Raw genomic sequence first — 11,655 nt, forward strand, 5'->3', positions numbered from 1 at the left:
ATATATAACTGAATCACTTTGAGAAAAAACAGGTAACAGCTTCCAAATACTAGGATGTATATCTGTAACTGAGCTTTGAATTGTGTTGTGAAAAGCCTCTACACTGTTGTTTGTTCTGGGCATAATGTCACTTTTGGACAGACAGTCCAAAATTCTGTGGGACTTATGCGTTCAATCCTGTGCCTTTGAGACCCTCAGCGTTTTTCAGATTAATGCAATATGAAAATGGGAGTACTGCGTCAATGAAGAAATGAAACCAAACCGTCAACCAGTTCTTTTATCCTTTACGGCAGCCATGCCTTACGGCCAATTAAGTTACACAGGGAAAACACTTGCGGCAAAAGTGTTTGCGGTAGAGGTGTTTGTAGCAGAGAAGCTTATGGCGGAGGTACCGTACGCACATTTCAGCCGTGTAAGCTAGGGATGATGGTGGTTTCTGTGTGAGTTGATGCTTTACGGGCCCACTGTGTTTGGGGTGCTCCATCTGGATTAAACGTGCTAATTGAGCTGTATGTTTCATGGGTGGTTTCTCAGTGTTAAAGGTTTGGCACTCAGTCCTCTGAACCAACTATGCATCTCTCACTTTGGGTTGTATTTAAGGATGGTATGTGTAATGCTACGTGTTTCCTTAGAGCTTAGCACCCCGCAGAATTTAAGGCAGCAGCTTCTATGAGCTCTGGCTTTTGTACTAGGCAGTGAAGTTTTGATTGTTTAACAGCCATGTAGCTGCCAACTTTCTTACTATCTTTTTGACAGTTAGCCTGCCATGCTTTGGAAATGCCATATCTGCTATGTAGCATCAGGACTCCCCACGCAGGGGAAACACTCCCAGCTCTGGAGGAACATTCTACATGTGCGTGTAAGGATCAGATGCCCCCTGACTTTGCAGGTCAGGAGCCCTGTCTTTCTGCCGCTGCTGTGAGTTCTGCTGCCCATCATGTGAGCCACGCAGCTCCGCAGCTACTGAGATGCCCTCCCTGAAGACAGAGCCATCTAATAGTGGCCAAGTCTTTTCACGTAGTTGCTTACTATGTTGCATCAGGTTTCTTTCTATACTTGGGGTAGGCTGTGAGAAACAATATAGTGGAACGACCATAAGCTTTGGAGATAGCTCTGGCTTAGCTGTGCTGTGTGGAGCTCTGTAACTTTAAGCGTATTGTTGAACCTCTCTAAGCCTGACTATCCTCACCTGTGAAAAAGAGCTAATGATACTACTACCCTTCTGGGATTCCTGTGAGCACAAAATGTGATGGCATGTGCAATGTCTTACACAGGGCTTCCCCCACTGCAGGCATCTGATAACTGTGAGTTTCCTTCCCTATGTTAATCACGTAATAACTAGCTTGCCTGATGTCACCCAGGGGCCCCAGGCCTTCTGCGGTAATTGGGTCATCTCACCACATCCTCATTTTTGGTAGCTGATTTGTGAGAATTGCACTTATCTGTGCTGTTCCTTCTGAGGGCACAGGTAATTAAATTTTCAGTAGAAGTATGAGGCAGATAAGACCATAAACTCTGAGGATATCTGACTATAATTTGTAGGCTGTCAGTAACATAATACAACCAGTCTGGCCTTTGGACTCTGACAAATGCACAAGAAAAGAGTGTTGCTCTCAAAAAGTTGAGAGTGTATCCTTCACCTATAAATGTGTTTAAATCTCCTTCCAACCCTTGACGATCATCTGTCATGTCTTCAGGTTAGTAAGTCCATGTATGCATTAACTACATTCAAAGAACTGCTTTTTCATTGGGCCTAAATTTACCCTTTGCTACCCTCAAGTCATGCTTCTTGGTTCTAATATTTTCTTGGATGGAGGAATAAATTCTTACTCACTTACGCCTGTTTTCATTTTAGGCGGCTGAGCTACAGCGAAAAAGCACTGGACCTGGGCTCAGGAAATCAGCTTAGAGTCTCAATTCTGCTACTTGTCATTTGGATAGAGGTGTTTCTTTGAGATCAATTTTCACACGTGTGAAATGGTGATAATTCTACTGTCTCTGCTCCCTTTCTAAGATGGCTGTGAGGATGGAAGGATAACGTTGAAAGGTACGTGAACTGTAGTGTCGCTCGTGATTTTCATCACGCACTTGAACTGCCACAGATAAAAAAATAATTCTGATGTCAGGGCCTCCCCCCGCTCCCAGTTTTACTGAGTCAGAGTCTCTGGGGGGGGGGGGTGACCCAGGCACTTCTATTAAAAAATATGTCAGTATGTGCAGCAAGGATTGAACCCCCCTGCCCTTTAAACATACAGGATGACGTCACTATTCACAATATTATAGACTTCATTGGCTTAACAGGTGAGCTGGAATCCTTTGGACTCATCTTCAGCTGTAGCTCTTTACCCCTCCCACCTTAAGTGATTATTCTCAGACCTAGCTCCATCCATTTCCTTCATGCTCATCACCTGTATATCTTCTTTCTACGGCCCAGTTCTCCAGCCACACCAGACTAGCTGCCTTTCACTGAATACCCCATTCACTTCCCTGCCTTTGTGATTCTGCTCAGTGATTCCTTGAGAGTATGTTCTTACTGGGTGTGGGGACCTGGTCTTCTTGTAGCACTAATGGAGACATAGATGCTTCAAATAGGAAGTTATCTTATGACCATTCAATTTATAGTCTGCTTTATAGAGGAAAACCTTGTGACTAAAGAAGCTAAGTGACTTTCTTGAAGTGACAAATCTAGTTAATGACAGGGTCAGGATTAGAATCCAGGTCTCCGGACTCCAGGGCAGTGCTCTTTACACGGCTTACCCTTCTAAAAATATTAATTGAACACCTATTGTATTCCAGGCACTGGCTTACAGTTGTACTGTAAATATGCAGAACAGCCTCCTGTATCTATCATGACAAATACGGAGCATTTGTCTCTAGCACTTATAATTTAAAAAAATTATTCCTTTTACTATACATAAATATACACTCAATCTTTAAATATTTTCAAGACAGTATACTTTCTCCTAAAGTATGTTCTTCTACATTTGCCTTGCCTTATGCATTTGACCTGAGTTTCATGAGGTCAGGGCCTTCTACTCTCCTCAGCCAAGCTCAGATTATTAGCAGAGATGGGGCTGCTTCTGGCCCATTTTCCTCAATCCAGGCGCTCGCAATGCAGCTGCCTTACTGTCATTGCCTAAAATTGTAGTAGCCTCTACCTCTTTTAGCTTCAAGTCTTGTGTCCCGACACCAGCTCTGCAGGATTCAATTACCGGAAGTTCTCAGAATTTCACTTTGGGAGAAATTTGTCAAATATAAAAACAAAAAAAATTTGATATAAGGATTTTGTTAGGATTTACAGAGCCTAGCTTGGGCCAGCGCATACTCAATCTAATCTTCAAAGTTACCCTGTTTACAGCTATGGAGTCATGCAATTAATCTGACTCTCAGCTCAGATTGCAACAGAAAACCATTAAGTATATAGATTATAAAGGTGTAGAAGGGTAAGTTCAGGAAACTGTGATTTATCTTCTCGTCCGTTCTGATTCAGTTTGGTTTAGGAACAGAGATGCAGGGGTTGGAATTGCTGATCACTAGAGAGTTTTTCCTGAGAATGGAAAGAGTGGCCTGCACTTCCGTGTTTGACAAGCCAGTATCTGAAGGACTCCACTGAGCAATGTGTACCGAGTTCATTGTCCTTTCAACATTTCCTCTGTGTCTTTGCATTTATGAGGCCCCTTTATTTCCAGCACATCAGCAACATCAGTTTAGAAAATGAGCAATAGTGATGGATCAGTACTACATGTTAAAGATCACTTGTTGACTAATGTCTATGGTAGTGAAGAAAAATTAGCAAACTCATGATTTCTGTTTCTAACACCAGAGCCTAAAACGTGTTGTGTAAAATAAGCCTGCTTTCATGAAAACCACTAGAACTAGATTGTGAGTTTTAAATCTTGAAAGATCTATATTTCCATCTAGGGGAGCAGAATTAGGCAAATACTGGAGATTGGGGCAAACAGGACATACTAAATTTTAAGCTGTTATTTACTTTTCTTGAAAGAAAGATCCATGCATTTGTAGTTATTGTTTTCTGCTATGGCACTTAGTTAAACTTGGTCTTTAGCCATGTTCTCTTATGCTTTTTCCGTGCAGTTTTTAAATTTAACAAATACTTAGTGAATACTTAGAGTGCTCTAGGCATGATTCTAGGTGCTGAGGAAACCACAGTGGACAGACGTGTTCCAGCCAGTGCAGGAGACAAAGGGGTGTATCTTTATTTATTTATTTTAAATTTATTTATTTATTTTTGGCTGCATTGGGCCTTCATTGCTGTGCATGGGCTTTCTCTAGTTGCAGTGAGCAGGGGCTACTTTTTGTTGCGGTGCGCGGGCTTCTCATTGCGGTGGCTTCTCTTGTTGCAGAGCATAGGCTATCTAGACGTGTGGGCTTCAGTAGTTGTAGCACGTGGGCTTCAGTAGTTGTAGCACATGGGCTCAGTAGTTGTGGCTCGCGGGCTCTAGAGCGCAGGCTCAGTAGTTGTGGCGCACGGGCTTAGTTGCTCCATAGCATGTGGGATCTTCCCAGACCAGGGCTCGAACCTGTGTCACCTGCACTGACAGGTGGATTCTTAACCACTATGCCACCAGAGAAGCCCAACGATGGGTGTATCTTTAAAAAGACTTAATAACATTGACAAACTTATGACAGAAATGATGAATGGAAAACAGAGAGAACGATATTATATCAATATTATGACATAGTATGAATGTGTTTTGTGTTTGGTAATTGCAGTCATTGTTGCTTTTGTTGTGGTCATCCATTTACAATGCTTGGTGTCAGTTTATTTATCTCTTGTAAAAATAAAATACAGTGTGTGTGTGTGGAAACAAAACAAAACAAAAGGCTGATTACACTCAAACCCTGGAATCCCTAGGGCTACAAATGTGATAGTGACATTTGCAAAGTGTGTGGCTATAAAACAGTAATTTACACATTTGAATTATTTTCATGAAAACACTAAACCATCTCTCTGCTAGATTTAAAATGCTATTGTCTTAGTGTTAAGAAAGTACATGAAATAAAATTAATTATGCTCTGCCAAAAAAAAAAAGAAAAAATGGAATGAAAAGGGAAATATAACCACAGATTATGCATTTACTAAAAAGATAAGATGATATTTTGTAGACCTGTATACCATCAGATTAGGATAAACTAGATAAGATGTATGAATTTTTAGAGAAAAAAATGTATCAAAACTGACTCAATAAGAGTTTAAAAAGTCTAAATGATCCTATAACTAGTAAAGGAATTTAACCCATTATTTAAAATCTTCCTGCAAAGAAAACATCAGCCCCAATAATTTTAGAGGTGAGTTCTACTAATAATCTGAGGAGCAGGTAATTCTAAACTTTCAGATGATAAAAAAGAGAGAATATTTTGTCAGTTGGTCTCCTGAGGTGACTAAAGCCTTGGTGCTAAAACCAGACAAGGATATATAAGAAAGGAAAACTATATGGCAGTTTCACTCATGAACATAGACGAATGAAAATGCTAAATGAAAATGTTAGCCAGTGGAATCTGGTGATATATTAACAAAATATAATAAATTACGACCAAATTAGATGTTTTTCAAAATGCAAAATGAGTTAAACATTAGAAACTATATTATTGTAATTCACCATTTTGAAGTTTGAAGTGAATAAAAATGTGGTAACCTTGATAAATGTAGGAAAAACATTTGATGAAATCCAACAACCATTCATTATAAAAATGTATAGCTGATTGAGAAAGCAAACTGTCTGAACCTATTTAAGAGTAGCCACAAAAAGACCTATAGCAAACGTAATATTTCATGGCAAAATGTTAAAAATGCCATTCTGTTTAAAATCAGGAACAAGACAAAAATGCCTGGTATCACTGCTTCAAAGCAAATGGTAAATCCAGAAAAAATAAAATGTATAAGGATTAGAAAAAAGGGGCCAAAATATGTTATTATTTGCAGATGAAGGAAATTTTTGAATAAAAATATGAAGAATCCATAGACACACCTCAGAAATATCAAGGGTTCAGTTCTAGATCAACACAATAAAGCAAATATTGCAATAAAGTGAGTCACACAAATTTTTTAGTTTCCCAGTGCATATAAAAGTTATGTTTATACTATACATTTATTAAGTATACAATTGCATTATATCTAAAAAAATGTACATAATATAATTAAAAATACTTTATTGCTAAAAATTGCTAGCCATCATCTGAGACTTCAGCACTTTGTAATCTTTTTCCTGGTAGAGGGTCTTGCCTTGATGTTGTTGGCTGCTGACCGATCTGGGTGGTGGCAGGCAATGCTGTTTGATATCATTTTACCCAAAGAACTTGCTTCAAAATTGGAGTCAGTCCTCTCAAACCCTGCCACTGCCTTATTAACTAAGTGTATGTCATATTCTAAATCCTTTGTGGTCATTTCAACAATCTTCCCAGCATCTTCACCAGGAGTGAAGATTCCATCTCAAGAAACCAGTATCGTCATTGCTCATCCTTAAGAAGCATCTCCTCATCTGTTGTGATCATGAGTTGGCAGCAATCCAGTCACATCTTCAGGCTCCACTTCTAATTCTTGTTCTCTTGCTATTTCCACCACATCTGCGGTTACTTCTTCCACTGAAGTCTTGAACCCCTAAAAGTTATACAGGTTTACTGGATATTTGAGGGTTGGAATCAACTTCTTCCAGATTCATATTAATGTTCATAGTTTGACCTCTTCCCATGAATCACAAATGTTTTTAATGACATCTAGAATAATGAATCTTTTCCAGAAGGTTTTCAATTGACTTTTCCCAGATCCATCAGAGGAATCATTGTCTATAGCAGCTATAGCCTTACAAAATGTATGTCTCAAATAATAAGACTCAAAAGTCAAAATTACTCTTTGATTCATGGGCTGCAGAATGGATGTTGTGTTATCAGGCATGATAACAATGTGAATCTTGTACATCTTCATCAGAGCTCTTGGGTGACCAGGTGCATTGCCAGTGAGTAGGAGCTCTCAACAGCAGGCTTAAAGTATTCAGTAAACCATGTTGTAAACAGATGTGCTGTTTTCCAGACTTTGTTGTTCCATTTATAGAGCACAGGTAGAATAGATTTAGCATCATTCTTAAGGACCCTAGAATTTTGGGGATGGTAAGTAAGCATTGATTTCAACTTCAAGTCACCAGCTACATTGACCCCTAACAAAGTCAGTCTGTCCTTTGAAGCTTTAAAGCTAGGCATTGACTTCTCTCTAGCTATGAAAATCCTAGATGACATCATCTTCCAATGTTTTGTCTACATTGAAAATCTGTTGTTTAGTGTAGCCACCTTCATTACCTTAGCTAGACATTGCACTTTTATCTTATGGAGACAACTTCTTCCTTAAACCTCATGAACCAACCTCTGCTCATTTCAAACTGTTCTTCTGCAGCTTCCTTACCTCACTCAGCCTTCACAGAATTGAAGAACATTAGGGATTTGTTCTAGATGAGGCTTTGGCTTAAGGGAATGTTGTAGCTGGTTTGACCTTTTATCCAGACCACTAAAACTTTCTCCATATCAGCAATAAGGCTGTTTCGCTTTCTTATCATTCATGTGTTCACTGGAGTAGCACTTTTAATTTCCTTCAAGAACTTTTCCTTTGCATTTATAACTTGTCTAACTGGTGCACAAGACCTGGTTTTTAGCGTGTTTTGGCTTTTGACATGCCTTCCTCACTAAATCATTTCTAGGTTTTGATTTAAAGTAAGAGACGTGTGACTCTCCCTTTCACTTGAACACTTAGAGGCCACTGTAGGGTTATTAATTGACCTAATTTCAATATTGTTGTGTCTCAGGGAATAGGGAGGCCTGAGGAGTGGGGAAAAACAGGGCAATGGCAGTTGGTAGAGCAGTCAGAACACACACGACGTTTATTAAGTTTACCATCTTGTGTGAGTGCGTTTCATGGCACTCCCCCTACCCCCAATTACAATAGTAACATCAAAGATCACAGATCACCATAATAAATATAATAACAAAGAAAAAGTTTGAAATACTATGAGAATTAATCAAAATGTGACATAGAGACGTGAAGTGAGCAAATGTTATTGGAAAGACAGCGCCGATAGACTTGCTTGATGCATGGCTGCCACAAACCTTCAATTTGTAAAATGTGCAACATCTCTGAAGTGCATTAAGTAAAGCATAACTTTGCACAGGCATATCCGTACAAAGCTTATGGTTACACCTCAGGTATGTTAAGGTCCTTGGACTCTGAAATGTAACTTACTTGAGGGGAAAGAAGTTTCAGGGTTCATATATGTTGGACATTAGCCATTGGCAGGCTCAGTGCTAGGTTGTTTATTTAGAATAATAACAATGATTATTATTACTGTAGCTACCATTTATTGGACACCAACTCCCCAGCCAAGAACAGGCTAAATTTTCACAGTTAATATTTCTAATTTTCACACAAACTGCAAGTTACTATTCGAGGTAAGATTCTCCTTATTTTACAGATGAGAAAACAGATTCAGAGAAGGTAACTTACTCGAGTTCACATAGCTAGAAATGGACAGAACTAGCATGTCAAAAAGGGTTTTTTGTGGTCTGAGCCTGTCTGTAGTAATACAGGCAGTTTCCCTAAGGTACCAAGCTTACCTTGGTGTCCTGTTGATGTCCTCGATGCTCAAGAAATATCTGTGGGGAATAAAGACGCAGACACAGAGCATGGACTTGAGGACACAGGGAGGGGGAAGGGTAAGCTGGGACAAAGTGAGAGAGTGGCATGGACATATATACACTACCAAATGTAAAATAGATGGCTAGTGGCAAGCAGCCGCATAGCACAGGGAGATCAGCTCAGTGCTTTGTGTCCACCTAGAGGGGTGGGATAGGGAGGGTGAGAGGGAGACGCAAGAGGGAGGAGATGTGGGGATGTATGTATATGTATAGCTGATTCACTTTGTTGTAAAGCAGAAACCAACACACCATTGTAAAGCAATTATACTCCAATAAAGATGTTAAAAAAAAATTAATAGATCCCTTATTTTTCAAATTAAAAAAAAAAAGGAATATCTGTGGACTATTTCACTTGGAGCCTGGGTCAAAAACCTGTCTCACAAAAGGATCAACTCGTCTTAAAAATCAGGAATATTGGCCTGATTAAAGCAGCTATCACATTTCAGCATTTTTTGGTTCCTTTGCTCCTTCTCTCAGGACCAGAAGGGACTTCCTAGGTCTTTACGCTGTTTGGGTGCTAGAAAGAATAGAGGACATCAATATTAGTTTTCTAGGGCTGCCATAACAAAATAGCACAGACTGGGTTGCTTAAAGAACAGAAATTTATTTGCTCACCATTCTGGGGGCTACAAGCGGAAGATCAAGGTGTTTGCAGGATTGGTTTCTTCTGAGGTCTCTCTCCTTGGTTTGTAGAGGGCTGCCTTCTCATTGTATCCCTCACATGGTTGTTTCTCTGCATTGTCAGTGTCCTAACCTCCTCTTCTTATAAGGACACCAGTCATATTGGATTAGGGCTCACTCTAACAACCCATTTTAACTTAAGTATCTCCTTAAAGGCCCTAACTCTAAATACAGTCACATTCTGAGGTACTGGGCTTAGGAGTTCAATTTAAGAATTTGGCAGGGGGGGACACAATTCAGCCTATAACATCTAAGGGGAATAGTAGGGTGGATTTGCAGTCTCAGAAAAATTGGATACTTTAAGGGTTTGTGTGGTAATGAGTCCTTAAGCGCATTCCTACTTGTACAAAGAACAGCAGTAGTCAGCCCTCCAGGCTCCTAGGCAGTTAACAAGAGCGTGGTGGCTCACACTTCAGCCCCAGAAAACTACTCTCACTGGACTCACTGACGAAAGGACAAATGCAGGGTCAGCTCTGCATTGAGAACAGAAGCCGCGAACAGGATATCCCTGCCTCCTTGTTTTCCCTTCATCTTTTAGGAACCTGCCAAGGCCTGGTGAGTGGGAGCTTCAAAACGCCCACCCAGCTCGCCATGCATTCAATTCATCAACTCTGATAGGACAACAGGAACTTAGAATCAGTCCCAAATTCCCAGATGGGTTTAGAAAATAATAAATCTTTGACATTTCATGAAGTATTCTTTAAGGTCATGTTTTAGCATCAGAAGCCATACAGGGCCCACGCAGAGGAGAGCATGGGAAGAAACCTGCATAATAAAGCCACATTTGACAGCATCCCTTGTGCTGCCTCTCCCCTATTCTTAGCTTCTTCCTGTGTTCTTTATAAAACAGAAAACAGAGCTTTCTCTTTGGAAGATAAATCTGGAGGCAGCCTTGAACCCAACCCAAGGGGAATTTCCTTAAGAGCCAGGCCACCATTTAGTGGTGGTCCTAGCCCAGTCCTTTAAATTGGTCAAGAGATATTGAAACTGTCTTTTTCTGCTGAGTGGAGACCATGGCTCTTTAGGGAACTCCTGTAGTCTTCATTTGAATTTACATTGACCTTCAATCTCAAATTGGTAAACTTGTGCATAGTTGTATATTTGTTTATTGCAGTTTTGTTTTTAATTGAAGTATAGTTGATTTATAATGTGTTAGTTTCAGGTGTACAGGAAAGTGATTCAGTTATATATATATGTGTGTTTGTGTATATATGTGTATATATATATATATACTTTTTTTTTACAGTTTCTTCCATTATAGCTTATTACAAGATATTGAGTATAGTTCCATAGTTCCAAAGGTTATTACAAGATATTGAGTATAGTTCCTATATAGTAGGTCCTTGTTGGTTATCTATTTTGTATATAGTAGTGTGTATATTTTAATCCCTCCTAAACTCCTAAATTCATAGTTGTATATTTAAATTGCCTTAGCATTGTGCTCACAGAAAGACTCAAAGAATTGAGGAATTGGGAGTTAGGTCTCGAAGGTTTCAATGGGGAAAATATTCAGTGGTCTGAGTGATGGTTGGGTAAGGTTAAATGATGAGCATGTAAAGAATAATATTATTTTTTAACCTTACATTTCTGGAGTATACCATCTTTGTCATGATTCATTGGGATTTTTGGTTTAGGGCTTGGACTTAGAATATTAAATGTTCTTGAACCTTAAAATTTACTTAAAGCATCACTGTGCTATTTAAAGGAAAATGGTTAAACTTTCATTTTATGGCGAGGGTGTGGAGGGCAGTTAGCATTTATCAAATATTTGCTGTATGCTTGGCACTGTGCTAGTAACTTTATATTATTTCCCCATTTAATAAAAAAAATAATGTGGTGATAGCAACATTTAGCACTAAGATAAACCTCTAGCATGGATTTAAGGCTTGGAGGGAGCCACGAGAAATGCAGGATGCCTGATCTGCTTATATCCTCTAACCTCTCCTTTTTCTCCCACCTCAATTCCCACAGGCATGGTGGCTATACTTCATTCACTTTTATTAAACAGTGATTTGGAACAGAAAGCTTTTAGGAGGTGCTCTGAATTGAAAATCACCTCCAATGAAAGTCCTTACTTGACCACCCATATCACTCTATCAAATCCTTCTATTTCATTACCTTATAGCATTTCTTACAATCCTATATTATTCATGTTTGTTATAATCTGGATCCCCTTCTAGAATGCATTCTATCTTGTTCTCTGCTGTGTCCACAGTGCCTCAAACAGTGATGGGCACAGAGTAAGTTTCAATGGTTATTTGTTGCATGATCTATTAA

This window comes from Phocoena sinus, chromosome 2, assembly GCF_008692025.1.
Source record: "Phocoena sinus isolate mPhoSin1 chromosome 2, mPhoSin1.pri, whole genome shotgun sequence".
NCBI classification, from domain to species: Eukaryota; Metazoa; Chordata; class Mammalia; order Artiodactyla; family Phocoenidae; genus Phocoena; species Phocoena sinus.